Here is a 24,175-nt window from a genome sequence, read left to right as displayed (position 1 = left end):
GGAGTTATGATCAGGTATGGTTTTCAACACTTTCACCCACGGTCTGCCTGGGCTTTTTTTTTTGTAGTCACACATTCTCAAATAGCCATTAATTCAAAGGCAAGACCAGGAACAGTTTCCAACCTCCCAACATATTGTGCCACAAGCAGCCTCTCCTCTCAAAGCAGAATGTAGGCTCAAATGATGAGCCTGGATGGCTGGTCCATACTCCATATTCCCCCCATGATGAATTATTCCTTAAGGGACTGTTGGTCTTTGTTCCAGCTCACTGATCTCAGTTGGGACCATATCATCTCAAACATTAAAAATGTCCTAACAACATTTAATCTCAAAAAGGAAAGACATTGATATCTCTATCCCTTCTTTTATTTTTTGTGGTAAATACACATAACACAAAATGTACCATTTTAACCTCTTGTAAATGTGCAGTTCAGAGGCATTAAGTACACTCACGCTATTCTGTAACTATAATGCAATCACCATTATCCTTCTCCAGAATGTTTTCATCTTCCCAAACTGAAACTCTGTACCCATTAAAAAACAATTCCCCATTTCCCTTTGCCCCTAGCCCCTGGTAACCACTATTCTACTCTCTGTCTCTGTAAATTTGACTATTGTAGGTACCTCATACAAATGGAATCATACAACATTTGTATTTTTGTGTCTGGCTTCTCTTACTTAGCATAATGTCTTCAAGGTTCATCCATGTTGTAGCATATGTCATAATTTACTTCCTTTTTAAGGCTAAATAATATTCAGTTGTATGTATATACCATATTTTACTTATCCATTCATTGATGGAGATTTGGATTGTTTCAACTTTTTGGCTATTTTAAATAATGCTTCTATGAACCTGGGTATACAAATATCTTTTCAAATCCTTGCTAGCAATCATTTTGGATATATACCTAGAAGTGAAATTGCTGGATCATATTCTATTTTCAATTTTTTTTGAGGTCCATCCTTTTTTGCCAGGAGTTTTCTTGCCTCCAGAGTAAATCTGCTGATACTTTCCATCACTATTTCTCCTTTAAAATTAGTTCAGTGGATGCCTTCTTCCCTTGCTATCTCCAAGTCTCATGAGGTGCTCCTCCTTGGTATGCTCCATACCTCTACCTTCTTACTTACTAGACTGGACTGCCGATTTTCTTGCTTTATTCTTCTCCATTCAACCAGGAGCACTGTCAAGACAAAGAATCTCCCTATTTAGCACTACATTCTCAGCTTCCAGTATTTCACCCAACACATAGTGGGTTCTTGGAACATGACAGGCCCATTTCCACAACCCCAGACATTCATTTGGTCTGCTTTTATACCCACCTCCTCACAAGAAATTTATCTATTTGTTTACCCCAGTGTTTCCTGGAAGTGTTCACTTTTTGAGATTTCTGCAATATTAATATTTTCCCTACCCTTCCTAGAATATCAAGAAACATTTGGGGGACAATTTGTCCCAGTCTTTAAAGGCTATGTCTAGACATTTCTCAAAACTGATCAATTTGTGACTTAGTCAAATGGCAAACTTAGTCATGTTAATGCAATATATTTTGAGTTTCTAATTTCAAAAATCATAATATACTGGATTTTAATGAGATCCCAATTTTGTCTCATCTGCCTCTCAGCTGTTAGCCTCCTAGGTACAAGGTTAGGCTTGTTTTATTGTCTAGTGAAAATGAAAGCTGACAGCTCTATCCATATTAATCACATTAATGAGAACTTTTGGAACAAGCAGTAACAAGGCAACTCATTCCCTACATCATGTTGGCATAATGGGCCCAAGGGGCCTTGCCTATTCACCCTGTGTTTCCCCTGCAGTATGTAATTAAGAAACTAGCACCAAAAGAAGAATGGGAGAGTTCTGCAGCACTCCTAAGCTAAAGTGCAAAATTCGAGATGAGTTCCTTCATTAGGCAAATTTCTTGGAAAACTATAGTCACAATGTTTTAGTCAGCTCACTTTAACAGTTACAGAGAGCTTTTCTCCAAGCAGCTACAAAGGGAAATGTAGGTTTAGCAGAGACACAAAGCCCCTCAAGTGAGGCAGGAGTCACACAGGTCAGAGGACTAGTGGCCAGATGAGATGAGAGGCAGCAAGGCAGCACACAGAGCTCTCCAACTTTCCCAGGCAAGTTCCCCCACAGAGAGCAGTGTTCAATGTATTGCTTTGAGATCTCATGTTGAATCTTCTAAATTAATGAAAATCTTGCATTCTAGTCAATAACATGTTCATATTTGTTGTGAAATTTCTAAGGATGTTTTCCCTTTCAAATCTTCATGTATACTTGGGACTGATAGTAGTGATAATAGGGACTCCCAGGTGGCGCTAGTGGTAAAGAACCCACCTGCTAATGCAGGAGACATAAGAGACAACCTCTGGCAAGTTTCTTTGTCACTGGAGTGGCTGCCGCACTCACAGTTCGCCAGCACATGCCCCAACACCCCAGTTTCTTCATTATCACAGAAGTACAGCACACTGCTGTGGCAGCCACCATGTCTCCTCAGAAATCTGCAGCTCAGCCTTGCAGGGCTCTGTCTCTGTTTCTCGGTTCTCTTCCTACTCACATATCCCTCGGCACTGGCTACCTCTGTATACCTTGGAATTCTCTTTTACTCCCTTCACAGTTAACTATCGCAGTTAACCTGGGTTAACTATCAAACCCAGGTTCGATCCCTGGGTTGGGAAGATCCCCTGGAGGAGGGCATGACAACCCACTCCAGTATTCTTGCCTGGAGAATTCCACAGAGAGAGGAGCCTGGTGGGCTACAGTCCATGGGGTAACAGAATTGGAAATGACTGAAGTGACTTAGCATACATGCAATCACAGTATATGGGCTTATCAGGTGGTACTAGTGGTAAAGAACCCACTTGCCAATGCAGGAGACATAAGAGACATGGGTTCAATCTTTAGGTCAGGAAGATCCCCTGGAGGAGGGGATGGCTGCCCACTCCAGTGTTCTTGCCTGGAGAATTCCCACAGACAGAGGAGCCTGGCAGACTACAGTTCGTGGGGTCAGAAAGAGTTGGACAGGAGAGAGCAACTAACACACATACACATACACACACACACACACACACAAGTTCACTCATACTTGAATGAATGAGGTCTAATAATGCATGAAGAGTATCATCCTAAGTCCTGAATGAACCTCATTTGGTCCATAGTCCTGCTCCAAAAGGGGGATTTGGATCCATGATCTGACTATAAGTTGGCTATTCTTGCTGTCAGGATACCATTGTGCTGGCCTTGGGACAACCCTTTTATGTAAGGCAATTGATAGAGTGCCTGGAGGTCAGTCATGAGAGAGAATTCACACTAGGAATTTGTACATGGAAACGTTAATAGAAAGAATGATGTAATTAGGTAAGCGATAGTTAACTGTGAAGGGAGTAAAAGAGAATTCCAAGGTGTACAGAGGCAGCCAGTGTCGAGGGATATGTGAGTAGGAAGAGAACCGAGAAACAGAGACAGAGCCCTGCAAGGCTGAGCTGCAGATTTCTGAGGAGATGTGGTGGCTGCCACAGCAGTGTGCTGTACTTCTGTGATAATGAAGAAACTGGGGTGTTGGGGCATGTGCTGGCGAACTGTGAGTGCGGCAGCCACTCCAGTGACAAAGAAACTTGCCAGAGGGTGCCTGCATCTGAAGTGTAAGAGCAGCCTGCTGCTCTGGAGATGAAGAGATGAGCCAGAAGGCGCCCTCGGCTGAACTGTGAAGGCTGCTGGGACTCCCTCATGCTGCTCTGCTTGCTACCACACAGAAAATAACACACAGAAAGAAGTCTCTTCTTCCAGCTCCCACTTTGCAGTCTCCATCCAGTGCCATCTTTCTTGTTGTTCAGTCACTCAGTTGTGTCTAACTGGTTCAACAAGTAAAATATTGATGTAATCCATCGTATTAAAGAAGAATATCACAAGATATCAACTGTTGCATAAATTAATTGGATAAAATTCAAAACCCATTCATGAAGAATGATTTGGAAAAATATAAACAGGGGGAACTACCACAACTTCATACAGAGCATATAGAAAAACTTTAAGATAACTTTACTCTTAATGACAAAAGACTAAAAACTCACACTGCTCCCCCAAATCTGGAGCAAGGCAAGGATGTATATTCTTACCACTCTCAGTCAACATAGTACAGAAATTGTTAGCCAGTGCAATAAAGCAAGTAAATGAAAGGCAAGGCATACATATCTGAAAGGAGCAAACAAAAATGACCCATTTTCAGATGACATGGTTGCCTAGAAAATCCCAAATCTACAAGAAAAAGAAAAGGTTCAACAACTAATATGTGATTTCAGCAAGATCACAGAATACAAGATAAGCATACAAAATCAGTTGTATATGTATATAATAGCATAAAAACTATGGGCAATGAAATTAAAAATATAGAGGCATTTTGTTGCTGTTCAGTGGCTCAGTCGTGTCCAACTCTTGGTGACCCCATGGACTGTAGAATGCCAGGCTTCCCTGTTCTTCACCATCTCCTGGAGCTTGCTCAAACTCATGTATATTGAGTCAGTGATGCCATCAAACCATATTGTCCTCTGCCATGCACTTCTCTTGCCTTCAATCGTTCCCAGCATCAGGGTCTTTTCCAATGAGTCAGTGCTTCACATCAGGTGGCCAAAGTATTGGAGTTTCAGCTTCAGCATCAGTCCTTCCAATGAATATTCAGGACTGATCTCCTTTAGGATTGACTGGTCCAAGGGACTTGCAGTCCAAGGGACTCTCAAGAGTCTTCTCCAACACCACAGTTGAAAAGCATCAATTCTTCAGCTCTCAGCTTTCTTTATGGTCCAACTCTCACATCCATACGATGGAACTTTATTGGCAAAATAATGTCTCCGCTTTTTAATATGCTGTCTAGGTTGGTCATAACTTTTCTTCCAAGGAGCAAGCATCTATTAACGTCATGGCTGCAATCACCATCTGCAGTGATTTTGGAGCCCAGAAATGAAGTCAGCCACTATTTCCACTGTTTCCCCATCTATTTCCCATGAAGTGATGGGACCAGATGCCATAATCTCAGTTTTCTAAATGTTGAGTTTTAAGCCAACTCTTTCACTCTCCCTTTCCACTTTCATGTTCTTCACTTTCTGCCATAAGGGTGGTGTCATCTGCATAACTGAGGTTATTGATACTTTTCCTGGCAATCTTGATTCCAGCTTGTGCTTCTTCCAGCCCATCGTTTCTCATGATGTACTCTGCATATAAGTTAAATAAGCAGGTGACAATATACAGCCTTGATGTTCTCCTTTCCCTATTTGGAACCAGTCTGTTCCATGTCCAGTTCTAATGTTGCTTCCTGACCTGCATACAGGTTTCTCAAGAGGCAGGTCAGATGGTGTGCTATTCCTATCTCTTTCAGAATTTTCCACAGTTTATTGTGATCCACACAGTCAAAGGCTTTGGCATAGTCAATAAAGCAGAAGTAGATGTTTTTCTGGAACTCTCTTGCTTTTTCAATGATCCAGTGGATGTTGACAATTAGATCTCTGGTTCCTCTGCCTTTTCTAAAACCAGCTTGAACATCTGGAAGTTCTTTGTGTATGTACTGTTGAAGTCTGGCTTGGAGAATTTTCAGCATTACTTTGCTAGCGTGAGATGAGTGCAATTGTGAAATAGTTTGAGCATTCTTTGGCATTGCCTTTCTTTGGAATTGCAATCAAAACTGACATTTTCTAGTCCTGTGGCCACTGCTCAGTTTTCCAAATTTGCTGGCATATTGAGTGCAGCACTTTCACAGCATCATCTTTCAGGATTTGAAATAGCTCAACTGGAATTTCATCACCTCCACTAGCTTTGTTTGCAGTGATGCTTCGTAAGGCCCACTTGAACTCATATTCCAGGATGTCTGGCTCCAGGTGAGTGACCATACCATCATGATTATCTGGGTCATGAAGATCTTTTTTGTACAGTTCTTTGTATTCTTGCCACCTGTTCTTAATATCTTCTGCTTCTATTAGGTCCATACCATTTCTGCCCTTTATTGTGCCCATATTTGCATGAAATTTTCCCTTGGTATCTCTAATTTTCTTGAAGAGATCTCTAGTCTTTCACATTCTATTGATTGCCTCTATTTCTTTTCATTGATCACTGAGGAAGGCTTTCTTATCTCTCCTTGCTATTCTTTGAGACTGTGGATTCAAATGGGTATATCTTTCCTTTTCTTCTTTTCCTTTTGCTTCTCTTCTTTCCACAGCTGTTTGTAAGGCCTCCTCAGACAGCCATTTTGCCTTTTTGCATTTCTTTTTCTTGGGGATGGTCTTGATCCCTGCCTCCTGTACAATGTCACAAACCTCCATCCATAGTTCTTCAGGCACTCTATTAGATCTAATCCCTTGAATCTATTTCTCACTTCTACTGTATAATCATAAGGTATTTGATTTAGGTCATACCTGAATGGTCTGGTGGTTTTCCCTACTTTCTTCAATTTAAGTCTGAATTTGGCAATAAGGAGTTCATGATCTGAGCCACAGTCAGGTCCCACTCTTGTTTTTGCTGACTGTATAGAGCTTCTCCATCTTTGGCTGCAAAGAATATAATCAATCTGATTTTGGCATTGACCATCTGGTGATGTCCATGTGCAGAGTCTTCCCTTGTGTTGTTGGAAGAGGGTGTTTGCTATGACCAGTGCGTTCTCTTGACAAAACTCTCTTAGCCTTTGCCCTGCTTCATTCTGTACTCCAAGGCCAAATTTGCCTGTTACTCGAGGAATTTCTTGACTGCCTACTTTAGCATGTATAATTTCTCCAGAAATTAAATATCATGTCAATGTGTTGGGATGGACATGGGGCTACGCACATGAGTATAGGAGACTAGGAAGTCTAATAGCATCTTTTTTTAAAAGATTTTTAACCAGTCCTTTCATATCACCTCAACTTTAGCCATGCTTAAGTGTCACAAAGTAAGATTAGTTCAGGTCTTATTGTTATTCCCCTCTGTAGCTACTTAGGCTTCAGTTCTTTATGTTCTAAGCCATTTACCCATCTTCTGTCTACTGTAGATCTTTCAGATTTTTGTTTATTTATTTCTCCGGCTGAGTCTTCTCTCCTGTTCTCTTTGTGGTTATGATTTGTATGCATCTTATTTTTTTGTTGTTGTTTTAATGGGATTTGGGGTAGCCGCATAGATAATCACATGTTTTCATCTGCCACTTTTTATAGCTTTACTGTGGTATAATTGATATAACATAAAATTTACCCACTCTAAGTATATATTTCAATGATTTTAGTAAAATCAGAGTTGTTCAATTAGAGTTGTTCAAAATTGTTCATCAGAACAATTGTTCAAAATTAAAGTTGTGCAACTCTCCCTGCAGTCTAGTTTTACAACATTTCCATCACTCCAAAAAGTTCCTTCATGTCCATGTGTAGTCTAAACCCACTCTCAGACCCAAGCCTGGACAACCAGTGAACTGTTCTGTCTCTGCAGATTTATCTTCTCTGGAAATTACATTTAAAATGAATCATTCAATATATAATATTTTATTTTTGTCGTTTCTCACTTAGCATTTTGTTTTTGAGACATAAACATGAAGACAATTTTGAAAAAAAAGGTTAAAGTGAGAAGAAACAATCTATCAAACTTCAAGACTTATTATATGGTTAGAGTAATCAAGACTGTACTATTGCAGAGGAATATACACATAAATCAATAAATAAAATAGAGAACCTACCAGTAGATCTACACAAATAAAGTTAAACTGATTTTTGACAAAAGTTCAATAGCAAATCAATGGAGGAAGGATAGGCTTGTCAACAAATTGTGCTGGAGCAATTGACCATCCATAGGCAAAAAAATAAAATAAAATAAACCAACCCAAAACAACAAGAACAAAAACCTGAACCTAAGGCTCAAACCTTAAGAAAAATTAACTCAAACTATACCATGGAATTAAATGTAAAACATGAAAATATTAAAATTTTAGAAAAAACGTAGGAGAATATCTTCAAGATCTAGAGCTAAGAAAACATTTCATAGACTTGACATTAAAGTATGATCCATAAAAGAAAAGATGATAGATTAGACCTCATCAAAATAAAAACTTTTACTCTGTGAAAGATCCTTTAAGAACATGAAAAGTTATGCTACAGACAGGGAGAAAAAATATGCACACCACATATCCTACATAGGACTAATATCTAGAACATATAAAAAAAAGTCTGAAAGTCAATAAACAAATTCAAACAATTCAGTTAGAAAATGAGCAAAAGACATGAACAGATATTTTACTCAAGAAGATACAGCAATGGCAAACAAGGATTTGAAAAGATGCTCTGCATCTTTATACATTAAGGAAGTGCTGATTCAATATCAGCATATCTATCAATACACTTCTATCTGAATGGCTAAAGTAAAAAAAAAATTGTGAAAATGTAGAGAAACTGGGTCACACATATATTTCTAGTAGAAATGTAAAATGGTACAGTCACTATGGAAAACAGTCTGGAAGTTTCTTAAAAAAAAAAAAAAAAAACTAAAATGCAGTCACCATATGATCTAGCAATTGCACTCTCTGGCAATTATCCCAAAGAAAAGAAAACTCATGATCACATGTAAACTTGTACACAAATGTTTCTTTCTTTATAATAGCCAAAAATTGGAACCAAAAAGTCTGGCACTTTCTTAAAAAGTTAAAACGGAATCGCTATATTACCTGGCTCATGGCAATAACTAAGATCATAGCATCCGGTCCCATCACTTCATGGCAAATAGACGGGGAACAATGGAAACAGTGACAGACTTTATTTTTTTGGGCTCCAAAATCACTGCAGATGGTGACTGCAGCCATGAAATTAAAAGATGCTTGATCCTTGGAAGAAAGGTTATGACCAACCTAGATGGCATATTAAAAAGCAGAGACATTACTTTGCCAACAAAGGTCCATCTAGTCAAAGCTGTGGTTTTTCCAGTAGTCATGTATGGATGTGAGAGTTGGACTATAAAGAAAGCTGAATGCCGAAGAACTGATGCTTTTGAACTGTGGTGTTGGAGAATACTCTTGAGAGTCCCTTTGACTGCAAGGAGATCCAACCAATCAATCCTAAAGGAAATCAGTCCTGAATACTCATTGGAAGGACTGATGTTGAAGCTGAAACTCCAATACTTTGGCCACCTGATGTAAAGCACTGACTCATTGGAAAAGACCCTGATGCTGGGAAAGATTGAAGGTGGGAGAAGAAGGGGATGACAGAGGATGAGATGGCTGGATGGCATCACTAACTCAATGGACATGAGTTTGAGTAAGCTTTGGGAGTTGGTGATGGACAGGGAGGCCTGGTGTGCTGCAGTCTATGGGGTAGCAAAGAGTCAGATATGACTGAGTGATTGAACTGAACTGATACTACCTAGCAATTGCACTTTTTGGGCGATTATCCTAGTGAAATTAAAACTTGCGTTTACTTGTAACTGGTTCACAAATGTTTATAACAGGTTTCTTTGTAAAAGCCAAAAATTGGAACCCAGATGTCTTTCTATGGGTGAATTATAAAACAAATACAAGTTTGTCATCCACACCACTGAATGAACTATTCCTCAGCAGTAAAAATGAAGTATTGTTACATACAACAAACTGGATGACTCTCTGAGAAATATGTTTTGCAAAAGTTGATCCCAATACTTACCCATTGTATGAGTCCACTTACATAACATTTTTGAAATGACAAATTATAGAAGTAGAAAACAAATTAGTAGTTGCCAGGTGTTGGGTCCGGAGGGAAGAGTATATAGCTTTATGAGGACAAAATGACGGATCTTTTTGGTAGTTCACATGTTTCCTATCTTGTCTATAGCAGTATCAATATCCTAGTTGTGACACTGTGCTATACTTTTGCAAGATGTTATCAGTGGGGGAAATTGGATAAAAGATATACAAGATCTGTATTATTTCTTATAACTACATGTGAATCTACAATGATCTCAGCAAAGAAATGTAATTTTAAAAATCTTTTGCTCTGGAAATAAACTCTTCAGAATAAAAAAATAATAAATCACAGACTAGAAGGAAATGACATATCAGATAAAGGACTTGTAGCCAGGATATATTTAAAAATCTTAAACTCAACATTAAGAAAACAAACAACCCAATAAAAACTGGACAAAGGATGTGAACAGACAATTCACTAAAGACTGTATATGAATGGAAAATAAACACATGAAAAGATGTTCAAAATCATTAATCATTAAAGAAGCACAAATTAAAAGCCCAGCGAGAGACCCATACACATTTATTAAAATGGCTAAATAAATACACATTTATTAAAATGGCTAAAGTAAATAAACTTGATAGTACCAAATGTTCCTGAGAATTCCAAGTAAAAGGAGCGCTCATTCATTGCTGGTAGTAATGGAAAGTGGTACACTGATTCTGGAAAACAACTCACTAATTTCTTATAAAGTTAAATATGAACTTACCATATGACTCAGCAGTCTTACTCCTAGATATGCACCCAAGTAAACTAAAAACTTTAATTCACACAAAAACATGGATGTAAATGTTAAATCAGCTTTAGTCACTATTGCTAAAAAAAAATGGAAATAACCAAGATGTCCTTCAAACAGTGAATGAATACACAAACTGTGAGATAACATACAGTGGAATACTATTCAGCAGTTTTAAAAGAACAACTTATTGACTCACATAACACAGATAAATTTTAAATATGTTTTGCTAAGTGACAGAAGTTAGACTAAATTGGCATTCCAGAAAAGGCCAGACTATAGGGAAGGAAAATAAATCAGCATTGCTAGAGGTTCTTACATGATACAAAGGTGTCTCATGAAGTGATATTCAGAATAATGGAATTTTCTATATGGCAGTGTGGTGGTTGGTATACACATAACTCTATGGATTTATAAGAGCCCATAAAACTGTACATCACAAAGAATGAACTTAACTGTATGAAATTATTTTTTTAATGCAAAGTAACCTGAATATTAGGTATCTTGGGATTTAACGCAAACTGTGATAAGTGAGGTTAACCTCAATACAAATGTATGACATAACTCACTGAAATGGCTGGGTAAAATATGGAGCTGATTGAATCTTGCAAGGATAAAGACAGAAAGAGCTATACATCATATCATATCCTATTCTAGTTGGTATTCTTTTCTCACAGGGGTACAGGTTAGCAGTCCTGAAGTCTAATAAACACCATCTTAAGCAAATGATCGATGCTAACACCGCTAGTAATAAGGAAAACTTATCATAGGCCACTGACATGATGCGATGGGATTATCTCAAAACATTCCTACAATTTTGTGAAACAATCATTCGCAAGATAGAATTAAATATGGTTAAATAAGGAAACGGACAGAAATAACAGAAAAACTTAAGGTCATGTCAACATTCAATGAAAAGAAAGATGACTATTAGCAGTCTATTCACACTTCAGCAACTTGAACAATAAATTGTGTAATTGTTAAGATGTGTCAAAGTCCTGACAGTAAAATGCATTATCTCTGAAAATAACAGAGCCTGTATATGTTCTGTTTTTAGTAGTAATTTGAGTTCAAAATTATATCCATCCATAGAAACTTCATATTTTTGGCCAAAATGAACACTTCTGATCATTTTTTTCAGAAGGGAATGCTATCTGAATATTCTCATTTCAATATTCTACTGAACTACCATCCTCTAAATAGTAGATTGTGGTATGGGTGACTATGCTTGGTAAACTAAGAATGAGTCCCAAATTTAGAGTGACTGTACATCAGAAAGCTCTATAGAATCTCAAAATAAAATATTCTTCTCAGTTGATCTGAGAGCTATGTAAATCAACAGGCAATTTGCAATATTTTTTCCTAATGCATTCATTAAAAAAGTGATTTTCCTTGAATGCCTGTGTATTGGTTACCTACATCCTTTCACACATATACACACAACTCCACATACCCTACTGATTTTCCATTGCCTATGCAGCATTATTCATAATACAGATGGTGGCTCAGAGTCATATCTTCATTCAACCATGTTATGCAGGATAAAAAGAAATGTATTATTGATCCAAAAGGATACATGCACCCCAATGTTCATTGCAGCACTGTTTACAATAGCCAAGACATGGAAGCAACCTAAATGTACATCAACACAGGAATGGATAAAGAAGTTGTGGTACATTAATATAATGGAATATTACTAAGCCATTAAAAATAATGAAATAATGCCATTTGCACCAATATGGATGGATTGTCATACTGAGTGAAATAAGTCAGACAGACAAGGAGAAATACTGTATAACGTCCCTTATGCATGTGGGCTCGGTCACTCAGTCATGTCCGACTCTTTGCAACCCCATGGACTGCAACCCACCAGGCTCCTCTGTCTATGGAATTTGTCAGGCAAGAATACTAGAGTGGGTTGCCATTTCTCCTTCAGGGGATCTTCCTGACCCAGGGACTGAATTCATGTCTCCTGCACCTCCTGCAATGGCAGGTGGATTCGTTAACACTGAGCCACCCGGGAAGCCCATGACATTCCTTATATGTAGAATCTAAAAAGAAATGATGTAAAGAACTTACTTACAAAATACAAAGAGACAGACTTAGAGAACGAGCTTGTGGTTACCTGTACACACTGCTATACTTAAAATGGATAGCCAACAAGGACCCACTGTACAGCACAGGGAACTCTGCTCAATGTTATGTGGCAGCCTGGATGGGAGGGGAGTTTGAGGGAGAATGGACCCAAGTATGTATATGGCTGAGTCCCTTCACTGTTCACCTGAAACTCACAACATAGTTAATTGGCTATACTCCAATACAAAATAAAAAGCTTTTTAAAAATAAATGAAAAACCAAGGACAAAAAGAAATACATTGTAATTCTTACACAGAAAAAAATTATGAATCACAATAGAAGATCAACTGAAAATTCTAAAGATGGGACTGCCGCCTGATTAAAAGGAGAAGGGAATCAGATGTTTAAACCACCAAGAAGTAATTGTTGAAGCTGATGCATTTCAGAGAATAATATACTTGAAATATCCTTGCCTCATAATCTATTGATAAGAAGATCCCTATATTTTCATCATCAGGATCCTCACAGTTATGGACATAGAACTGTATTTGATATCACTATTAAGCCCCATTTTTCCCCTATGCATTTCACCACACCATGTATGGTCAAATAAAACTTACCACTTCCCAAACACACCAGACACTTTCACAATTCCATGTTTTTGCACACGCTAGTATTTACACTTGAAATACTGACCCCTCCTATTTGTCCAACATTATTAAAGAAAGCTGTCAGTTATTCCTTTCTCTTTCTACATTTCATTGTAATTATCCACTTAATAATTGACTGTCTCATATAACTGACTGAGCTCATTGATGGCAGGGATACTGTGTCTCCACAGATCCATGTTGGTTTGCCCAAGATTATAGACTGCAGCAATTTAGCACACAGACATTAGATGAGCACTGCAGTCTAAGGAATCCCCTGCCCAAATTCTGTGTCCTCTCCCTCTTCCCTTTTCAAGTATCAGGCCTGTGGCATGGTCTGAATGCTCTTCATGCCCAATCCTGTTTTTTCTCACTGTTATCTCTTAAAGGTATTACTTCCCCCATTCTTGATAAAGCTCTTGAACTCCTAATTCCAAGTAGTGTCTATTTCACAGAGGAACCAACTGACATGATACTTCAAGATTCAGCTGACCACAGTATCTGGATAGATTAAAGAGAGTAGAGACTGGGCTCAGAGATATGGGCTCAAGGATTTCATAGCATGTAGGTATGGTTTGAGTATGAGAGTGAAGCTGAAGGGATCAAGGGATCAAGCATGACACAATTTTGAGCCCGATATCAGGAAGGATTGTGGTGCCATTGACAGGAATAAGTTAGAAGGAGACTCTGATTTGGCCTAAAGGTTGATGTTAGGTTTTTGAAAATACTGACTTTGTAGTAAGTTGTGTATGATATCCAGCAGGTGATTGAAGATATGGAGTGAATTCTGAATGTGCAGGAAGAACTATTGAGGAATATTTATAGATTATTGGCATGGGAATCATATCAGCTAAAAGGATTAGCTTTCTGAGTGTGATGGTGGAGAGGAAGACGCTGATCCTTGTGAAAGGCTCTTGAGTTAAGACTTTCCTCTGAGGCTCTGGCTGCCCTCTGAGCTAGATGTTCTGTTACCATCTTGCCAATGAAATGCATCGAAATAATGACTAGTGTATCAGCATTTTGTTACTCTTCTTAGATCTATTGAGATTAAAAAAGTGAAGTGGGATATAAAGAATGGAAAGCTTCTCAACTGTGTGTGAGCAGCCATCTGGCATTCTGACTGCTGGTAAGAATAACTAAATGTGAATATCAATGCCAGCACATTCATTGTGCACATCAGTGGTAATGGAGTTGGAAATGAAAGCAGAAACAACTTCAAAAAGGTGTGTGCCTGGCACAGAATGCTTTGGAAATGGAGTAGCAGAAATTTTAATTTCTTTTGAAGAGGGGCACAGCTGGTTGGCTTGACACTCAAATCCAAAAGAAAGCACTAGCAGACACTCTCTGCTCCCTTAGATGTATGTACTACAAACTGGAGTGATCATCTGCTAAAGCTGAGAACAGAGTGAGACAGACTACTTTTCTTGTACCTGCTATATCATTGACAAAATATTAAAGGGTCATTCTAGCTCTAGAGCTTTCCATAGCATCAGCTGAGGTTCTTGAGCTTCATCATATCATGACTTCTCCCTCTGACCGCCCCTACTCCTTTCCCCTCAATTCCACTAGGTTGTTGCTCCCAAAGGTATCCCATAATAAATACTTTACCTATTGAACCCTATCTTAGACGTGGCTGCCTGTGGAACCCAGCCTGAGACAATAATCAAGTTGAACCAAGTGATTTTTTAAAAAAGGATAATATAACATTTCCAACTGAGATTGATTCTAGAATGCAGGGAAGAGTTCAATATTCAAAGGTCAATCGATACAATTTGCCTAATTAATAGAAGAAAAAGAGAAAAATCACATGATATCCTCAATAGATACTGACAAACCATTTGTTAAAATTCAACATCCATTCGAAATTAAGGGAAAATACCTTCTTGGCAAATTACATAGAGAAGGGAACATAATCTGATAAAGAATATTTATCCAATAAAAGCTGACAGCACGCATCTCAGGTAATGGTAAAATAAAGGCTTCCATCAGATCAGGAACATGAAAAGGATGCTTTATATGAGTACTTCTATAAAACCTTATACTGGAAACAGGAACCAATGCAAAAAAGACAAGCTAAAAATAATAATAAAGGTATAAAGACTGGCAAAGAAAAAATTAAAGTGTCAATATTTGAAAATTACCTGATGTATACAAAGAAAATACAGAAGACTCAACAAAGGATGAGAATTAAGAAGTGAATTTTGCAAGGCCATTGGTCAATGTAAAAAAATGTATTCCTATAAACCAGAAACAAGCAATCAGGAGGTGAAATTTTGAAAATATGCATTTACAATAGCATCAAAAACATCAAATATAAGGGAAAATTAATAGCTAGGCAAGACTGGAACACTAAAACACTATTGAAAGAAAATTTTTAATACCTAAATAAAGAATATAACATTTTTAAAAATGAAAGTGGACATGCTAATTCTTATGTTTATATGAAACTTCAAAGAGTCAAGAATAGCCAAGACACTCTTAAAGCAGAATAATTTGATAATTCCCTGGTAGTTCAGTCAGTAAAGAATTTACCTGCAGTGCAGGAGACCTGGGTTCAATCCCTGGGTTGGAAGTATCCCTGGAGAAGGAAATGGCAGCCCACTCCAGTATTCTTGCCTGGAAAATCCCATGAACAGAGGAGCCTGGCAGGCTACAAGGGTCGGACACAGCTTAGCAACTAAACCACAACCACCAGAACATTGCTAAAAGACTGGGAGTCAGAACTCCCTCACATGGGATTGGAGACCTTCATTATTTGAACTGTGCACCTCTCCCAGCCTCTCAATGCTTGGCATGTTTCCCCAAATACATTATGCTAATTCATTTGCATGCCCTTCCTCTCTCTAGAATTCCTTTCTCCTTTTTCTTCACCTGGTTAACTTCAACTCAGTCTTCAACAGTTGATTCAGGGATTACTTCTTCCAGTATGGCCTTTTTTTTTCATGTACTTCTAGCCACACTTAGCTACACTCCCTCAAGTTTTGCATTCCTATAGCACCAGTGTATACTTCTATCATATGTGTTAGTTTAACAAATATTTATTGAGCATCTCCTATGATTCTATGTGATGATATTTGTCAGAGCACATAGTATGTTACACTGTAGTTGAATAAATGCTCCCTCCCTGCCTTTAAACTGTGAACTTTCTTGACATCAGGGCCTGTGTCTCATATTTCTATATCCTCAATGCCCAGCATAAAGCCTGATCATAGAAGAGTCTGATAAACGTTTGTTGGATTCATGTGTGAATTTAGCTAAGGCTGGAACTACTTTTCCCTGAATGTCTCTTCCTGTGTGGTTCTGGGTAAGGCTTTCCAAGAGGAATCTACATGAGATTGGCAAGGCAGAAGCGAAGTAGAAACCACTCTTATGCTCTGAAATTTAGTGCTGCTGCTGCTACTAAGTCGCTTCAGTCGTGTCCGACTCTGTGCGACCCCATAGATGGCAGCCCACCAGGCTCCCCTGTCCCTGGGATTCTCCAGGCAAGAACACTGGAGTGGGTTGCCATTTCCTTCTCCAATGCATGAAAGTGAAAAGTGAAAGTGAAGTCGCTCAGTCGTGTTAGACTCTTCGAGACCCCATGGACTGCAGCCCACCAGGCTCATCCGCCCATGGGATTCTCCAGGCAAGAGTACTGGAGTGGGGTGCCATTGCCTTCTCTGGAAATTTTAGTGCAGGACCAGGTATTTTGCAACTCAGCCATGCTGTCACAGATCTGGCCTACCTTATCGCTGTGAGGCAGCAGCAAGGACTGCAGCTCCTCCAGCTTCTGCAGGATTTTGCTTCCAGCTTCTCTGAGCCCTAGCCAGGAACACTTGCTCCTATGGTAAAGGTTGCTGGTCCATCATCAAATGTGGAGCAGGTGGGGAAAAGTGCAGGTTTTATTTTGTCCTTGCAGGTTGCAGTTTATCCATGCTTTCCCCTATGTCACACCCAGTTTCCCTTCCTGGCTGCTGGCTCTGCTCACTTCATACCCTCACTAGATTCCTAAAGAGACTCACATAGACTGCTTATATGAACCACACATTTGCAGAAAGTCAAGTCCCTATGATAAACCACTTATTCTAGATCTTTCCTACTAGTCTGTTTCTCTGATCAAATGCTGGTGCAGAATTTGGTATCAGAAGTAATTCCAGGGTAACCACAGACCCTTAAAGATAGATTCTCTTTATTGTTTTTAGGTTGTCTGTAATTGATTTTCTAAACTGATGAGATCAAAAGGCACTAATTATCTGGTTTCTAGAGATACCAGGAACCCTGGTAGTCCATGTTAGGTAGTGGCAAACAGCTACTTAAGAATAACCTGTACACCAATACAATATATTAGCACATATATATGGAATTTAGAAAGACGTAATGATGACCCTATATGCAAGGCAGCCAAAAGAGACACAGATGTAAAGAAACAGACTTTTGGACTCTGTGGGAAAAGGTGAGGGTGGAATGATTTGAGGGAATAGCATTGAAACATGTATATTACCATATGTAAAACAGATGACCAGTGCAAGTTCGATGCGTGAAGCAGGGCACTCAAAACCAGTACTCTGGGCCAACTCAGAGGGATGGGGTGGGGAGGGAGGCAGGGGGGTGGTTTCAGGATGGGGGACACATGTACATCCATGGCTGATTCATGTAAATGTATGGTATGGCAAAAACCACCATGATATTGTAAAGTAATTAGCCTCAAAATAAAATAAATTAATTAATTAAAACAAAGAATAACCTGTAGACACCTGGAATAAAGGACAAGATGTGGGGACTAAGTATCTGTTGCCATAAAACATTTTAGTGAAAGAAAAGGAGCATAATGGTTTGGTTGGCTGCTTCTAAGTGCTCTGGAGAAGGTGGAGAAAGAGATCTGTGGCCACTTCTCAGGTGACTGTGCATTGAGGAAAGAGGGGCAATCAGAAATTTGGGGAATTACTGAACACTGACTATGAATGGCACTATTGAAGAACAAAAATTACCACTGCTGTCCACCAATCAGAATAGGGGGGTTTGCAGGTCAAGTAATCAAGAGTGTTCCCTCAGTTCTATCTCACAGTGGACCACAAGTCCTCAATCCCACCCTGTAGTTACTTTTCCAGTTCCAAATGCATAGTTGGAATAAACACACTTTATGGCCGAATCTCTGTTTCCTGATCTGTGAAGTGAAGGTTATTAGGGTGGGAAATAACAAGTGGAAGCCATTGAAATTTGCCTCTACCTACCACAGCCCAACCAAGTTGATTGTTTAGCTTGCACAGAAGGCAGAACATGGGGGAATGAATGAATGTATTATTACAAACTCAATCAAGTTGTAACGCCACTGACAGGCATGTTCTTTCAGGCATGGTTTCATTGTTGGAACAATTCAACATATTCCTTGCTGACAGAGGCACAATGCTTACTGGGCCTCTCCAGACTTGGGAGGCATCAGGGTTTTCATTTTGGTTCTGGTTGGGGTCCAGTTTATCTGAGTAACCCAAAGGCTGCTGGTTTTGAGCAGACTCAGAATAAGAGAAGGCTTTGTATCAGGTTTGCAGTCCTATACAAGCTACCCAACCACTTAGGCTATGTGACCTGACAGAGCTGATGGTGCTTGAAGTGTCAGGAGCAGAGAGAGATGCTCTAACAGATCTTCTGTCAAGTCCCTATTGGTGAATCACACCATAGACCTTTACAATTTGGGAGTAGAGAAATGCCATCCTCTGCAGGTATTCTCCTTTTGATAAATAGCTTCTTATTTGCTACTGTGCCCCAGTGGAAAACCTTAAGTTCACATGTGACCTAAGTCACCCTTATAAATTGGGTGTTGTCTGATCCAGTAACACACAAAGTTGGTCCTTCACAGCAGCAGTCAGTCATCAAGTGGAAGGTATACATTAGCTCAGACTCAAGCAAGTTCTGGAGGCACGAGTAAATTCCACAAGCAAGTGCTCAGATGCCCACCACCCTTACCACTGCTATATTATCTTCTATCTCCCTGCCCACACCTACAGTCTCATGGGGAGTCACCTACAACCAGTTATCTGAAAAAGGAAAAAAAATTTGAGCTCAGTTTACGACATGCAGGAACCACCCAAAAGCTGACATGTGCCACACCAGCCTCACTGTGGATAGCCCTGGAAAAAAGTTGTGAAGAGAAATCCTCCCAGTGGGCAAAACTTTGATCAGTGCACCTGGTTGTTCATTGTGCTTAAAAGGCACAGGTCAACCTTGATTCATGAGCATGGCTAATGGTTTGGCTGGATGTCCATGGACTTGGAGAAAAATAAATTGGAAATGTGGTGGCAAGACCTGGGAAGAAGTATATTGACAGTCCTTTCTGAATGGGCACAGAGGATGAGGATATGTGGTGCCAAGTGAATAATTAAAGAGCGACTCAGCAGACGAACAGCTTAGTTATCAAAGTGGATAAGTTTATCGGTTCTGTGAATGTCAGCCAGCTAGCCTATTTCCCCATCTAACCCTTGTCACAAATAGATGGGGAAACAGGTGTAAACAGTGACAGACTTTATTTTGGAGGGCGCCAAATCACTTGCAGATGGTGACTGCAGCCCACGAAATATAAAAGATGCTTACTCCTTGGAAAAAAAAGTTATGACCAACCTAGACAGCATATTAAAAAGCAGAGACGTTACTTTGGCCACAAAGTCTGTCTAGTCAAAGCTAATGGTTTTTCCCAGTAGTCATGTATGGATATGAGAGTTATTCTATAAAGAAAGCTGAGCACCAAAAGAATTGATGCTTTTGAACTGCCGGTGGTTGGAAAAGACCTCGAGAAGTCTCTTTACTTCAAGGAGATCCAACCAATCAATCCTAAAGGAATCAGTCCTGAATATTCATTGGAAGGACTGATGCTGAAGCTGAAACTCAATACTTTGGTCACCTGATATGACGAACTGACTCATTGGAAAAGACCCTGATGCTGGGAAAGATTGAAAGGCGGGAGGAGAAGGGGACGACAGAGGATGAGATGGTTGGATGGCATCACCGACTCAAAGGACATGAGTTTGAGTAAGCCTCTGGGAGTTGGTGATGGACAGGGAGGCCTGGCTGGTGCTGCAAGTCCATAGGGCAGCAAAGAGTCAGACACAACTGAGTGACTGAACTGAACCCTGGGTCAGAGCTCATCATGAAAACAGTAGTTAGTGACAAGGTTGGAGATGATGCCGGAGCAACATGGTCTTGCCTACCAAGGTTTGTCTGGCTCCAGCCACTGCTGAGTGCCCAACCTGCCAAATAGAGATCAACAGTGAGCTCTTAATATGGCACAATTCCCCAGAGGAATGAGTGCATTGACTACTTGCATTCATGGAAAGGGCAGTGAATGTTCTCACTGGAATAGACATGCTGTATTATGGATTTACCATTCCTGCCTGCAATAGTTCTGCCCAAACCACTGTCAGCATCTTCTTCCCCTCAAGATATTCCACACAGCATTGCTTTTGACCAAGGAACTTGTTTAGCTGAAATGAAGAGTGGTGATGGACTCATGCAGTGAAGATCTGTAGGTCACCCACATGGTGATGGTGAGACAGGAAGACTGGTTTCAAACTGTAATTCATGGATTCTGGTTTTTTCTTTGCAGGTTCGTTTGTTCTTGTAGCTTTCTTTTGCCCTTAAGAGTTTTCCTTGATCCCCATACATTCCAGTTATCCTCATAGGTTTCAGTTTGGCCCTCCTCTCCTCACTCTGTGCCCATCTTTCCTCCCTGGTTCTGACCTTGATGACTTATGCCTGACAGCAGATGCAAAAAGCAACAGCCTTACATGATAACTTAGGATCCTATAACAATCAAATTCCTATAATAAATCATCACTCATAGCGCTCTGCTTCACTGACCCAAAATCCTGACTGATAAATATTATTACAAGCATATGAGTTTCTTAATGTACTAATTAATTCAAAATGACAGTTATGGTTTGTCCTTTTTGTTTCATTTTGTTTATTTTTTAAAGGTAAAAAAAAAATGTCATTTCTTTATAGGAATCTTCTTTCATCTCTGCTCCTGTAATGTGCTGCTTCTGAGCATAATTTGGCATTTCAGGCTCTAATTAATAGGGTAAATACATTTTGAAATGATGAAACTAAAAGTAAAACTAACAAGTGGGGTGTCCCTTTGACCCAAGACTTCATACGGATCAGGCAATTCCATGTTTCTGTGTTTCCTTAAACTGTGAACCCTCTATTTCTGTGCTGATTTAGAAAAGACTATTACATTTGGTAATGAATATGAAGATGATTATCAAAATGGGCATACTGGACCCTGTTAAATTATGGGTGGCGGAATATACAATATACTCAATGAAAAATCAATCTGCTAAAATATTTTCTGTGTAGGCTCTGCCTTCTTCTTGAGCTCAGCTCAACAGTCCCTGGGTGATTGCAGTCAGCAGGAGCAGCCACAGCAATTCCACAGATCATTTGGTCAGATGCTTCTTTTAACACTGGTTTTTTCTTCCAATTTAAAACAGAGAAAAATAAAGCATGGAGTCTCAGGGGATGGTGACAGCATTACCAACCCCCCACCAAGATATGAGAGGGACTCAGGGGATCTATCAGATCCCTGGCTCTGGAGGGATACAACTGTGAGACTAACTCAACCTCACATATCCATCCATCTGTCATTTCCCTGCAGCAAGCATGCGAGTTGTTGGTCTTGGTATTATATCCAGCAGGTTCTGCTACCTGCTACCTCAAGACATGCCTCGGGGCCAGACTCAAGGAATGTTTTGAGCCTCTGCTCAGTCTGAGCAAGCTTCAGGAAAATGAAAAGTAAACATCTCGTTTTTCTCTCCCTGATGATGGCTCCTCTTCAGGTCTTCATGGTGCATTGGGCAGGCCAGGTATGGGAGGTAGAATAGTGAGCCTCCTCCCTAATATGTCCAGGTCCCTAATCCCTGGAATTTGTGATTATGTTAGGTTATGTGGCAAAGGAGAATGAAGGTTGCAAGGTTGCTAATCAGCAGAACTTGAGATGAATTATTCAGATGGGCTCAATGTAATCACATTGCATCTTTAGAAATAGAAAAGGATGGGAGAAGAGAGAACCTGTAAGATGATGGTATGAGAAGGAATTGGCCTGATGCTGCTGGCTTTGAAAATGGAAGAAGAGGGCCATGAACCAAGGAATATGGACAGTCTCTAGAAGTTGGAAAGGCAACAACATGGATTCTCCCTCAGAACTTCCAGAAGGAATGTAGCCCTGCCAAAACCTCGATTTTAACCCAGTGAGACTAATTTTGGACTTCTGACATCTCGAGTTGCAAGCATAATACTTTGTGATGCTTTATGAACCACTAAGTTTGTGGTAATTTCTTAAGCAGCAATAGAAAACTAATATACCAGGTTTGTTTTCAAAAGTAACCTGTTTCTGTCCTGACTAAGTGGCCTCGTGGGAGGCCTCTTTTTCAGCCCTTTTCTCTTCCTTCTTTTTGTCTGCTCTGTTTGTACAAATTCTGATTTTTGGAAGTCCTTTCATTTCACCTGTGAAGTCTGCTTGTTCCAACCATCTTAGACTCAAATTCATAACTCTGTGATCTGTTTTCATGTATTCTCATCTTTGGGCTTCCCTGGTGGCTCAGTGTAAGGATCCACCTGCCAATGCAGGAGACTAGAGACACAGGTTCGATCCCAGGGTCAGGAAGATCCCATGGAGAAGGAAATGGTGACCCACTCCAGTATTCTTGCCTGGGAAATCCCATGAATAGAGGAACCTGGAGGGCTACAGTCCATGGGGTCACAAAGAGTCAGACACGACTGAGCAACTAAGCATCATTCTCATCTTGGCCTTCTCTTCCTTCACCCAGTCCATTCTATGCTTTTGAATACTCTCTTGCTGTATCCAAAGACCACTGAGATTTGCTCACGGCCCAGTTCTCACGCCAAGATTCAACACATAGCCCTGGTTCTACTCTCCTCCTGTATTAAACATTCTGTCTCCTCAGTGCAGCAAGTTGATTGATCTAATTCACAGTAAGTCCCTTTCCTTGAGCCATCTGAGGAGTATTTACCACAGGGGAAAAAAAGAAATGAGATACATGTGTGTGGGGAGGGGGAAATGACATTAGAATATGAAAGTTACTTCCTTTTCATCTACCAGCACTGTATGACTGGTGTATGAAGTAATTATTTGAATATATACACATGCATGTGTACACAAAGAGATAAATTAATAGATAAATAAATGTTAAATAGACAAACAGGCAGACAGACAGACTGGGGAAATTGGTAGAGAGAAAGGGAATAAAGACACAGAATAAAGAGTAGCTATTTGGTCTCAGAAGAGGAGATGATTGAAGGTGGGGCCAAGAACGGGGGTAAGGAAAGAGTCTTGAATGGGAGAAAGAATACATCTTCCACTGAAAATGGAAGAAAGGAGAAAAATTGGATGTAAGTGAAATGTACTATAGGTGGAGGAGTAAGAAGCTTGGTAAACTCATGTCTGATGACTTTAATTCTACTGGTGAAATGGTGCAACAACATCTGCTAATGGTTGCATAAGAGACTTAAAGGCCGAAAATTTGTGGGAGAATCACTGAAAGAAATAACAGCAAAAATGAAGGCCAAGAAGTGTCAAGGACCCAGTTGAGATTAAGGACAATGAATCTGTAGCAAGATTTTCTTTTGTAGCACAAAGAGGCTGTAGGGCAGGACCAGAGAGGCAAAGTGTGGGAACATTTCCAGATGGCGTTTAGCCAGGAAGATCCAATGGAAGAACAGGAATGCCAGAGTGGTGGTGCCACTCACTGAGTTAGGAGGTACATTTTCTTTGACTTGTTCTTTCTCCAAGGAGATACTTTGGGGTAGTAGAAAGAGAAACAGATACCAGGGTCCTAGCATGTAATATTTCTGACCTAGGATAAATCCTTTCCCCTTTCTGGGTCTCTGTTTCTCCATCCAGCCATGATGGATTTAGTCTCTAAGGCCCTTTCCAGCTCTGACTTACTATGACTCAGTGAAATATATTATGATTCCCAGAGTTAAGATCAAGAAAGTTTGGTAAAATGCAAGTATGTGT

This window comes from Bos taurus, chromosome X (genome assembly GCF_002263795.3).
Source record: "Bos taurus isolate L1 Dominette 01449 registration number 42190680 breed Hereford chromosome X, ARS-UCD2.0, whole genome shotgun sequence".
NCBI lineage: Eukaryota > Metazoa > Chordata > Mammalia > Artiodactyla > Bovidae > Bos > Bos taurus.
The sequence above is the reverse complement of the archived record's forward strand: the minus strand, read 5'-3'. Positions refer to the sequence as shown.